This window comes from Chrysochloris asiatica, unplaced genomic scaffold (genome assembly GCF_000296735.1).
Source record: "Chrysochloris asiatica unplaced genomic scaffold, ChrAsi1.0 scaffold00005, whole genome shotgun sequence".
NCBI lineage: Eukaryota > Metazoa > Chordata > Mammalia > Afrosoricida > Chrysochloridae > Chrysochloris > Chrysochloris asiatica.
The window spans coordinates 4752264-4764432 of NW_006408523.1; positions in this window are offsets into that span (position 1 = coordinate 4752264).

Genomic DNA, 12169 nt, shown 5'->3' on the forward strand with positions numbered 1-12169 from the left:
GGAGGAGAACCGCCCCACAGGGTTTCCTAGGCTGTCATCTATTGTGTCACTATATACTCGTTATTGTTGTTGTTGTTAAGTGCCATCAAGTTGGTTCCGACCCATAGCGACCCTGTACAGGGTTTCCGAGGCTATAAATCTTTACAGGAGCAGAAAGCCTCATATGTCTACCGCGGAACAGCTGGTAGTTTCGAACTGCTGAACTTAAGGTTTGCAGGCCGATTCGTAACCACTACGCTACCAGAGCTCCTTATATACTCTTATACATCATCCACTCACAGCGCCCCCTGGTGTAACAGAGGAGAACCGCCCCACAGAATTTCCCAGGCTGTCATCTTTACAGTAGTAGATCACCAGGTCTCTCTCTCATGGAGCTTCTGGGTGGGTTTGAACCACCAGCCTTTTGATTTGCAGCCGAGCACTTAACCATTGCACTGCTAATGCTCCTTTTCTGGGCCAATATTGTTACGTGCCAATTCTGACTCATAGCGACCCTGTATAGTGTTTTTAAGGATCGGATGGTGGCTTTGAACTGCCCACCTTGTGATTATCAGTCCAGTGTTTAAATAGCAGTTATTTATAAACACATTCACTTTTTTTTTAGATAAGAGGAGAAATACCAACCCCCCCCCCAAAAGGGTAATATTCTTTGTCACTTCGAAATAAATGAACAATTTTCAATGCCTAACTCTGGTGAGAATTCTCAGCTATGAGAATTTAATGATTCTGTTTTATCTCTCTTTCTTACTACCATTAACCTTTTGTTTTGTCTTCTGAGACAAAATTCTAACGAACCACATTGTTAAACTTTCAATTTCATAGACTCAATAATTGGACTTAAGGCTCCCTGGTGACATGAAGGTTAAGCACTAGGCAGCTGCCTGAAAGGTTGGTGGTTCAATCCCACCTAGCAACTCTGCAGAAGAAAGACCTGGTATCTGCTCCTGTAAAGATTATTGTTGTTAAGTGCCGTCGAGTAGGTTCCGACTCATAGCGACCCTGTATAGGGTTTCCAAGGAGCGGCTGGTGAGCTTGAACCATCAACCTTGCAGTCCAGCTCATTAACCCACAGCACCACACAAACACTCCCCTGTAGAGATTACAGCTTAGGAAACACTATGGATGGCTCTGAGTCCGAATCGACTCAATTGCCTACAACCAAAACAGAAGTTGTACTTGGGATGCAGTATAAGATGCATTAGATAATGAAACAGGTAAAATAAAATAGCAGACAATCATAGCAAGCCAATAATAATTGGCTTAAATAAGGACTTGGATGAGCTCAGCCGGAACATGACATTACCAAATGTGACCAGCAGAGGGCAGCTCCTCCTTGTTTAAGGCAAAATGCCTTTGCAGATGTTGCTGAGACCCTCACAAACAGCCCATAAATCTCTGCTCAGCCTCTGTCTCTGAGAAGACGGCTGGTGAAGAAACGCCTGCTGGTGCCTCTCGGTACATAGGAGCTTATTTCTGGGCCCCCTCTTGTCTAATGCTTGCCCGGATTTGTCCTTGGGGCTGGGGGTGGGCACACAAAGAAGGGATGGGCATGAGAGTAAAATAAGGAGGCTGTCATGCTCAGAGGAGGGCTCCTTCTAGAACAGTTCCCTGCAGCAGCTCTCGGCCCACGGCATCCCCCCAGATTTCTACTCCTCCCTGTTGCCCTGGGTGGCCACCTGGCCCTAGAACCTATTTTTTATAGGTCCAGTGCCTGTGAAGTCTCTGGGTCATGCAATCAGTTAACATACTCCACTAATAACTCAAAGGTCAGAGATTCGAATTCACCCAGAAGTGCTGCAGAAGAAAGGCCTGGTGATCCATCCCTTGGTAAATGTATGGAGCAGTTCTCCTCTGCTGCACATGGAATCACACCAGGAATCTGAATGGCCTCTGACTGATTTGGTTTTTAACAATCATCAGTCAGTCATTGGTTTTCTTCCCCAACGGAGAAACCAGTTGACATAATTTCATGTCTTTGTGGTGAGAAACTGTTTTAATTCTCCTGGAATCCAGATTCCTGGTGAGTGGCCCACCCAGGCCACTGTCCTGAGCTATTCTTTTGAAACTTGAACCTTGAGAACATTATTTTCCTAAAGTCACCATGCACAGGTCAAACAATGGCCCACTAAGCAGCTTAGTGGGGACCGTTTTCCCTTAGGCCTTGGGCTTTTTGAAGAACGACCTCTGCGTGGTCAGTTTGGAAGGAGCCCTGGTAGCACAGTGGTTAAGTGTTGGGCTGCTAATTGGAAACCCTCTGGGGTAGTTCTGCTCTGTCCTACGAGGGTCCCTTTTCACAGAGACTCCAGACTCAGACAGGAAGTGGTGTGTTCACGGTGAAATTCCAGCCCTGTTTCCGTGGTAATGCCCATGAGATGGGGTCTGAGATGGGACAGACCTTTGGAAGCCCCTCATCTTTGGAGCATTTTGACTCTCTTATTAAAATGTCACCTTAGTTTGTAAATTATTTACTCTATTAAGAGTCCTGGTGATATGGTTAAGTGCTCAGCTGCAAACCAAAATGTCCATGGTTCAAACCCACCAACAACTACAGGGGCCTGCTCCCACAAAGATGCATGAGCTCACTGTGAGTTGGAATCAACTTGATGGCACCTAACAATGACAGTATTCAATCAACTTGAATCCATTTCTTTTTTTGGCTTCATCTGATGGTTGTTTTAACAGTGGCCACCTAATGCTGGTCAGTGGACTACCTCATGCATGGTACGGGCAGTTTGTGTTTCATCACTGACTCGCCTGGCTGCCCCACATGTTCCTCGTGTCTGTGGGAGTGTTTTTCTATTCTGTCACTCTTTCAGCCAGCACCATGGAGCCCACAGGGCCCACATGAATGTCCTGCAAAGAAACTGGCCCCTTCTTCCTTCTACACAGGGATGCAGCACTCACACACTGCTTAAGTAAAACCATCTGCACCATCCCATGCTGGCCAGGCCCAGTTGCAAGGTAACTCAGCCTTCCTCCCCTCAGTGGTCACCTTCCTCGTGTGCCCTCTGGACAGAGCACTGGACCTGAGACAAGAGACCCAGGGGTAGAGTTCTCACCATGTGTGGAGAGGCCCAGGTTGTGTTCCAGCCAACACCCCATGTGCAGCCACCACCCTGTCTGTCAGTGGAAGTGTATGTGACACTGTGATGATGACCAGGTTCCAGCAGAGCCAAGGTAACTAGGAAGAAAGGCTTGGCAATCTGCTTCCAAAAATCAGCCAGTGAAAGCCCTGTGATGAGAGTGGTCTATCCACAGTCAAGCACGGGGGGATACAGGGCCAGATAACATCTTTCTTTGTACATGAGGTTGTCATGAGTTCGGGGAAACACTAAGGCATCTAGTAACTACAGCACAGAGTTCAAGAGGACTCCTGGTGTGGCACCATAGGATCAGCACTGGGTTGCCAACAAGGTCAGCAGTTCAAACCCATCAGCTGCTCCTCAGAAGCCCTAGACAGGGTCACTGAGTCGGAACCAACTCAACAGCACTTACCAACAATAATTGATTGAAATGGAGAATTGGTGTGGCACTATAAGATAAGCACTGGACTGTAAACCACAAGGTCGGCAGTTCAAACTCACCAGCTGCTCCTTGAAAACACTATGCACGGTTGCTGTGAGTCGGAAGCAACTCGACGGCACTTAACCAGAACAGAGTTCTAGAACAACTGTATAGATTTCAAAAACACAGCGCTCAAGTACAACAACCTGGGACTTGAGAACAACATACCAGGGGAAGTCAAAAAGTATTGCTTCTCGGGTTCCAGTTCGTACATGCACAGGTTTGTCCCAAATAAAACAGGTTTCAACATGTCTCTGTGATCAGCGGGTGACTGCAGACAAGGTCTCTCAGTAATGCAGTTCTCTTAGTCTCATTAGGGGACCTTCAAAACAAGAATACTCTTGGTGCCATGGTGGGGGGCAGAGGGGCGGTTGGTCAGGGCTAATATCAGCTTTTTAACAAAACTCAAGTGGACATCTTCCTAAATCATTGAAGCTTTACAACAAGTTTACAGGAATGCTGCCCCACATGAAACAAGTTTCTTGATGGATCCATTCTTGATGGACCCAGCATCTTAAGGAAGATTGGGAAGATCTCAAAGATGAATTCAAGGCTTAAAGTTCAAGAATAGCAACATTGGGTTTGAGAACATAGAGTTCGAAAACAACAGCATAAGATTCTAGAACAATCACAGAGAGAGAAAGCAAAGAACTCAAGTGTTATTGTTGTTGTTGTTGTTATTGCTAAGTGCCATTGAGTCCGTTCTGACTCACAGTGACCCTGTATAGTGTTTCTGAGGAGCAGCTGGTGGGTTTGAACTGCCGACCTTGAGGTTAACAGTCCAGTGCTGATCCTACAGCGGCACACCAGAACAACATAGAGTTAGAGAATAACAGTACAGGGTTCATGAACAACAAGTTGAAACAACGTAGTTGAAGAACGTCAACATAGAACTGGAGAACCACACAGAATTCAAGAACAACCAATAGAATTTGAGAATATCATGGGCTTGAAGAACTACCCTCCGGAGTTCCAGAACATCGCAGAGTCTGAGAAGCTGCCCACCCTGGCTTCCCCGCTGCCCCAGGTTGGGTTGCTGACTTGCAATGGGGTCTGCCCCAGTCATGGGGTCTCTCCGCAGTGCAACAGAAAGTCCCGTTCATCCCTAAGGTCTATGAGACGCAGAACCAGATGAGCTTTGCTTACAAAGAATTCAGACACTGAGCAGATGCAGGGGCCTCATAGAGCCCGCAGCGTGCCCTGCACGGTGACTGTGGCCCCCGACTCTCAGAGCCACCAACCAGGTGTGCTTGGCTCTCTGGCTCTAAGGGCCATCGTTTGCACCCAGACTGACTTGCCCCTGGATCTGGCCAGCCACTAGGCTAAACTGTCACTTTGGGCTGTTTGTTTGGTGCCGCAGGCTGACCTGTCCTCTTAAAACACACACACACACACACACACACACACACACACAAGGACGAGTGCAAGAAAATAGGAAATTTCAGACTTGTTATAAAGCCAGGAATATAAAAATAGCTTTCTAAAGCAAGCTGACTCATTTCTGCTTTCTCTTTATCTTGAAAACCGCAGTTAGTGACTCAAACAGGCCACTTTATCAAGGCTGGTAACAAGCCACACAGATCACCGGGAACCGGGCAGGGCAGGTTGTCCCAATGGAGGGCCTGGGGAAAGAAAGACAGAGAGAGAAAGAAAGTCGGTCAGCGGCACTACCAATCGTCGGGGGAGGTGCTGGCTCTGCATCATTTTATTTAACTATCATAGCTGTAGGAGGTGTGTGTTCTTTCCCCATTTTATCACCAGAAGATGCAGTGAACTGTGAACCACAAGGTTGGTGGTTCAAATCCACCAGACATTCCTTGGAAGCCCTATGCAGGGTGACTATGAGTCGGAACTGACTTGACGGCACTTAACAACAACAAGAGATTCAGTACTTGCCCAAGGTTTGTATTGCATGGCCGAGCCTAGGTTTAACCCAGCTCTAAGTATCACCTGATGCTATTTTGCTTCTGCTATGAAACAATGGTTTGATACGTTCTCAGCCCAGCAGAAAGATGTTCTTAGTTTGAAGGGTTAAAAAACCTCCAGGTGGAAGCATTGGTGGAATTCACCTTCCATGCGGGAGACCTGAATTGGATTCCAGCAACGGCACCTCACAAGCCACCACCACCTGATCCTGAATGGAGCCTTGTGTGTTTCTCTGATAAGCAGGTTTCAACAGAGCTTTTAGACTAAGACAGACTAGGAAGAATGGCCCCACAATCCACTTCCAGAAATCAGCCAATGAAAACCCTAGAGATCACGGATGATGCCCAGCTATTGTTAATGAATGTCAAATATTCTGTAGAAGAATCCTGATCAAAAGGGGGAAGAATGCAGAACAGACTTTCAAGTTCTCATGAAATCTAGACTTTTAGGAGCCACAGAGGCTAGATGACTCTCCAAAAATCATTGCCCTGAGATAAATCTTTAAACTTTAAACCAAAAACGTCCCCTGAATTCATCTTGGAGCCCCAAAATCGTTTATCTTAATTATCAATGTAAGGGTCCTGGTGTGACGCTACAGGGTAATGCACTGAACCACAAGGCTGGTTTGAACCACAAGGTCAGCAGTTCAAACTCATCAGCCACTCCTCAGAAACCCTATAGAGGGTCGCTATGAGCTGGAACTGACTCAGTGGTGCTTAACAACAACAATTAGCAAAGTATGTCTGCTTGAGCATTGTGGTCTTTTAAAGAAACATCTTGTTGTTGTTGTTAAATGCTGTTGAGTCTGTCCAGACTCATGGCGACCCGTATACGATTACTGAGGAGCAGGTGGTGGGTTTGAACCATGCTGACCATGTGGTTCATCACACCAGGAATCAAAGAAATATATATGAGGTAAAATTGACAATGACCACTGGGAAGGTTAGATCAGCGCTGGGGACATTGAGTTTAAGTCACTGGGGGCGGGAGAATGTAGAAAGAGTAGCAGACTTGTCTACACTAGTTGAAGACTACACCCAGTGTACTGAATTGTACATGTGGAAATGGTTGGGGTGCCGTATCTTTCACTGTGAACACTTTCACCAAAATTATTTCAAAATTAAACAACAGCAACAGTACCCCACCAATCTCTAACTGACCATGGGGATAGCACAGGACAAGCAGTATGTGTGGGGTGGCCATGAGGGATCAGCTCAGTGATAGCTAAAACCTTCCCCTTCACCACAAGCCTTAAAGTATAGGCCATACTGTCTTATAAGACGTCTTGTAGGTTCATCTCTTAGAAGGAGAAAGAGATTGGGCAGCATGCGTCTTCGCAGGCACCACTCTGTCCTCATGTGTTCCACTGAGCACCCACCATATGCCAGGGATTATTCCAGAAACTGAAGAGCTCTGGTGATGCTGTGGTGTGGCACTCAGCTGCTTACTGAAAGGCTGGTGGTTCAAATCCACCAGTTGCTCCTCAGGAGAAAGACCTGAGGCTCTGCTCTCACATACATGACAGTCTAGGAAACCCTATGGGGTAGTTCTACACCATCACATGGGGCCGCGATGAGTCGGAATCAACTCAGCAACACCCAACAACAACATTCTAGAACGTGCGAGAACAGTGAACAAGGCCAAGTCCTTCCCCTAATGAGCTTATCTTCTGGGAAGAAAAACATGGACAATCAGCAAGTCAGTGAAGACATGGACCAGAAGCTTTCAGTAAAGGAGAAACACGAAGGGACCAGAATGCTGAGAATCAGAAGCAACCTGAACTTCAGGTGGTCAAGGTGCAGAAGTCAGTTGGAGCTGAGATCTGAATCGATGGCTCAGAAGGGGCTGGTGTTTAGCAATCAGGGCAGGTCTGTCTCCAGCACAAATTTGTTGTTAAGTGCCGCCGAGTCGGTTCCAACTCATAGCGACGCTGACCCTGTGGGTTTGAACTATCGACCTTGCAGTTAGCAGTCCAGTGCTTATATCCTACGGAACCACACCAGGACTGAATAGAAAGGCTAGTGGTTCAAACCCACCCAGAAGCTCTGCAGGAACAGCCACGGGCTCCTGGGGTCCCTGTTAGGCCCCCTAGTGGCCTAATTCAGTAGGAGACCCCAAAAAGATCATCAGGTCTCGAGTTCAATGCAAAAGCAAGAGGTTTATTTACCAACGCGCTGGAGTCCACCTTCACAGACTCCTAAATCCAGGAGACAAAGGTGACATTTGCCAACGCGCTGGGGTCCACCCTCACATAGACTCTTGAAAACAGGAGTTGAGGGCGACCCCGACTCACTATACACACAAGTTTTTATAGGGTTTCAGGGGGCATAATTGTGCAGTACCATAGATACAGTTTTTGATTGGTTAACAATTGGCAAAGTATGAGATGTTACAGTTTAATTGGTCTTGGCATGAAGCAACCTTTTTAATCTATAAGCATATGGGTTTTGGCAATTGCAAGTGCAAGTGTTTAGGATATTCTCATTCGTCTGGGTCAGTCTGACCACTATGAGTTTTTCAAGGATTATTTTAATATTGAGGGCTAACTGATTGACCTTGTCTCTGGAGGGAACTAAAAACTGAGGCCTAGTCTATTTAAAATGCTTCTTGAAGCCTGACTAAAGTTTGGTCAAGTAGCTAGGCAAAATCAGTTAGGGCCTTACATCCTCGTGAGTCAGAATCGACTAGACAGCACCTAACATCAGCCAGAACATATGCCTCAGGAGGCCGGAGGTAAAGTTGGAGAGATGGGTGGGGGAAGGTCAAGACCGCTTCCTCCGAAGTTGGGTTCTGTGTTCTGTGTAACTGGAGGGCTTGAAACTGGGAACCAGGTAAGAAAATCCATGTTTTAAGCACGCCCTTGGCACTATGGCTTAGGTATGGGCTGCTAACCGCAAGATCGATGATTCAAACCCACTGGGACAAAGGTGAGGCTGTCCGCTTCTATAAAGGTTTAGTCTCAGAAGTCTATGGGGCAGTCCTACTCTATCCTAAGGTCCCTTTGAGTGGGAATGGACTTGGGGCAATGGTTTGCTTTGCACTGTTTCTGGCTGCGGAGACCCAGCAATGAGTGTTGAGGGGCAATGATTCCAGTGGGAGAGGGTCAGGCTGATGCTGCTACTATGAGCTCTCCACTTCTCCAGTCCTGCTGGAGCGGAAACTTCTCTTCACCAGGAGAGGAGTGTAGGGATGGAAACAGGAGTGAAGTGGGTACCAGGGGAGAAGAGCATGGTCCTGCACAGCTGACACCTCATCCCACTCTGCCAAGATGAGTTGGCATCGTGCAGAAGAGAAGCATCGGGGATCCCAGTGAGCCGCTGGCCCGTGCCCTGCCTGCCAATTTCTCATTCTTCTCCCCATTTATCATCAAGAAAATGAGCCGTAACAGACAGTTGGTGGCTGCATTCACCAGGAATTGAACCTGGGTCTCCTGTGTGAAAAGAGCCTTAGTGTTGCTGTGGGTTAAGCATCGGACTGCTAACTAGAAAGTGGGTGGCTCAAACCCACCAACTTACTCTGACGGGGAACGATGAGGCACTCTGCTCCCGTAAAGACTTACAACCTCTCTAGTAGTCCAGTGGACTAATGAACCCCAAGAACATCAGCTTCCATGAGGTTCTGAGACCAGAGGAGCAAGATGGTGCCCAGCAGGCTACCACGCCCAATGGCTCTGAAAGGGATCACGTTAGAAGGTCCTGGATAGAGTGAGAGAAAATGTGGAACAAAATTCAAAATCACAAGAAAGATCAGGCTTCAGAGGTGGAGGCAGAGGTGAGGGCATGGAGAGAGGAGAGAGAGAACAGCTAAGGACTCTGGACTCATGGAAAGAGAAAGGCTGTGTGCTGGCAGCCAGGGGGCAGGCTTGCAGAATGTGCCCTTTGGTTGTTTAAATGATTACATATTTCTGAGTGTTATTGTGTATATATATATAAAGAGGGAATAAAAATAGAAGTTGTTGTTGTTGTTAGGTGCCATTGAGTCAGTACTGACCCATAGTGACCTTATACACAGCAGAACGAAACAGTGCCCGATCCTGGGCCAACCTCACTACTGTTGTCACACTTGAGTCCATCGATGCTGCCACTTGGCCAATCCATCTCGTTGGGGGTATTGCTAAATGATGATGCATGAAATAGATTGTAATCATTGCAATGAAACAAAAAAAAACAGTAGGATAAGTGCAAACTATTACTCAATTCACAATAAAAGCTTTCAAAAATTAAACTAGATTTTTTTTTTAAAAGATCAGGCTTAACTAGTCAAATAGAGACTGTTAGAACACTTGAGACTACAATCCTCAGTCACCTTTCAGATCTGAAATGGAACTCACCCCCATGGCTCAATTTTCAGCCAAAGAATAGATAGGGAGGGGGACAACAACACTAGTGAAGTACACACACCATAAAATGGCCAACCATTCAAGATCAAAAGGTCAGCACTGACCCCAGAACAAAGTTCAGAAGTGTGGGAAAAAGAGGACTGCGAACAGGAGCCACAGGGAGGACATGGGATGAGTGAGGTTACATTCAGGGGATTGTAATCAATGAGATGAAATGAAGTGTGTGATTTGTTTGATGTAAAACCAATGATCTGCTCTGTAAACCTTCATTCAATTCACTGTGAAAATTCAAAAATAAAGCTTTACAGTCTCAGAAATCCTATGGAGCAGTTCTGCTTTGTCTCTAGGGCTGCACGGCAGTGAGGTGGGTTGGGTTTGGGGCTTCTGAATGAATGTACCACTGTCCTATATAGTTCCACTGAAGTGTCAATGCCTTTATTATTCCTATTATACAGGGGAGGAAACCTGAGGATCAGAGGGTAAGTTTCAGGCTGGTGGACTCTGATTCCTGGTGACCCCCAGTGTGCAGAGCAGAACTGTGCTTCGGAACGTTATTGTTTAGTGGCTCATTATTTGGAAGTAGATCTCCAAGCCTCTCTTCTGAGGGTGCCATCAAGTCAGTACCGACTCATAGTGACCCTCTGCACAACAGAACAAAACACTGCCCAGTCCTGCATCAAACTCGCGATCATTGCTACGCTTGAGCCCTTACTGCTGACTCTGTGCCAACCCATTTTACTGGGGGTCTTCCTCTTTTCTCCCACCTTCCACCTTACCAGATACGATGTCCTTCTCCAGTGACTGGTCCCTCCTGACAATATGTCTGAAGTATGAGAGACTAAGTCTGGTCATTCTCGCTTCCAAGAAGCACTCTGGCTGTACTTCTTCCAACACGGATCTATTTGTTCTCTTGGCAGTCCATGGTACTTTTAAATATTCTTCTCCAACACCATAACTCAAATGCATTAATTCTTCTATGGTCTTCCTTATTCACTGTCCAACTTTCACATGTGTATAAGGCTATTGAAAATACCATGGCTTGAGTCAGGCTCACCTTAGTCCTCAAACTGGTATCTTTGCTCTTCAAGACTTTAAAGAGGTCGTGTGTAGCAGATTTACCCAATGAAACATGTCATTTGATTTCTTGGCTAAAGCTTCCATGAGGAGGCATCTCTAAATGGCTTTAATCCATGACTTGGGTCAGGTGCACTTTAGTCCTCAAACTGATATCTTTGCTCTTGAACACCTTAAAGAGATCTTATGCAACAGTTTTGGCTAATGCAATAGGTTATTTGATTTCTTGACTGCTGCCTCCATGAATGTTGATTGTGGGTCCAAGCAAAATGAAGTCTTTGCCAACGGCAATCTTTTCTCCACTGATCATGATGTTATTTATGGTCCAGTTGTGAGGATCTTTGTTTTCTTTACATTGACGTGCAATCCATACTGAAGGCTGTGGTCTTTGATCTTCATCAGTAAATGTTTCAAGTCCTCTTCACTTTCAGCAAGCAAGGTTGTATCATCTGCATATCTCAGATTATTAATGAGTCTTCCTCCAATACTGATGCCACGTTCTTCTTCATAAAATCCAACTTCTCGGATTAATTTGTTTAACATACAGATTGAATAAGTATGTGAAAGAATATAGCCCTGTCACACACCTTTCCTGATTTTAAACCATTCGGTGTTCCCTTGTTCTGTTCGATCAGCTGCCTCTTGGTCTGTGTACAGCTTCCTCATGAGCACAATTAAGTGTTCTGAAATACTCACTCTTCACATTGCTATCAATAACTTGTCATCCATACAATCAAAAGTCTTTGCATAGGCAGTAAAGCACAAGCAAACATATTTCTTGTATTTTCTACATTCTCTTGGGTCACCTTTCTTTGGAATGGGCACAAATATGGATCTCTTCCAATCAGTCGGCCAGAGAGTTGTCTTCCAAATTTCTTGGCATACATGAGTGAGTGCCTCTAGTGCCGTATCAGTTTGTTGAAATATTTCAATTTGTATTCCATCAATTCCCAGAGCCTTGTTCTTTGCCAATGCGTTCAGTGCACCTTGGACTTCTTCCTTTATTACCATTGGCTCTTGATCATATGCTATCACTTGAAATGATTGAACATCATCCATTTCTTTTTGGTACAGTGACTTTGTGTATTCCTCTCATCGTCTTCTCATGCTTTCTGTATCATTTTATTGCTAGGCACCCAAAAACTCCTCCAGCCTCTACCCATTACCCAATTTCACAGCCACTGACACAGTTAGGTATTTGTGAAGCAGAACCACGACTTCCATAGATCCATGTTGGAAGAAGTGCAGCCAGAGTGCTCCTTAGAG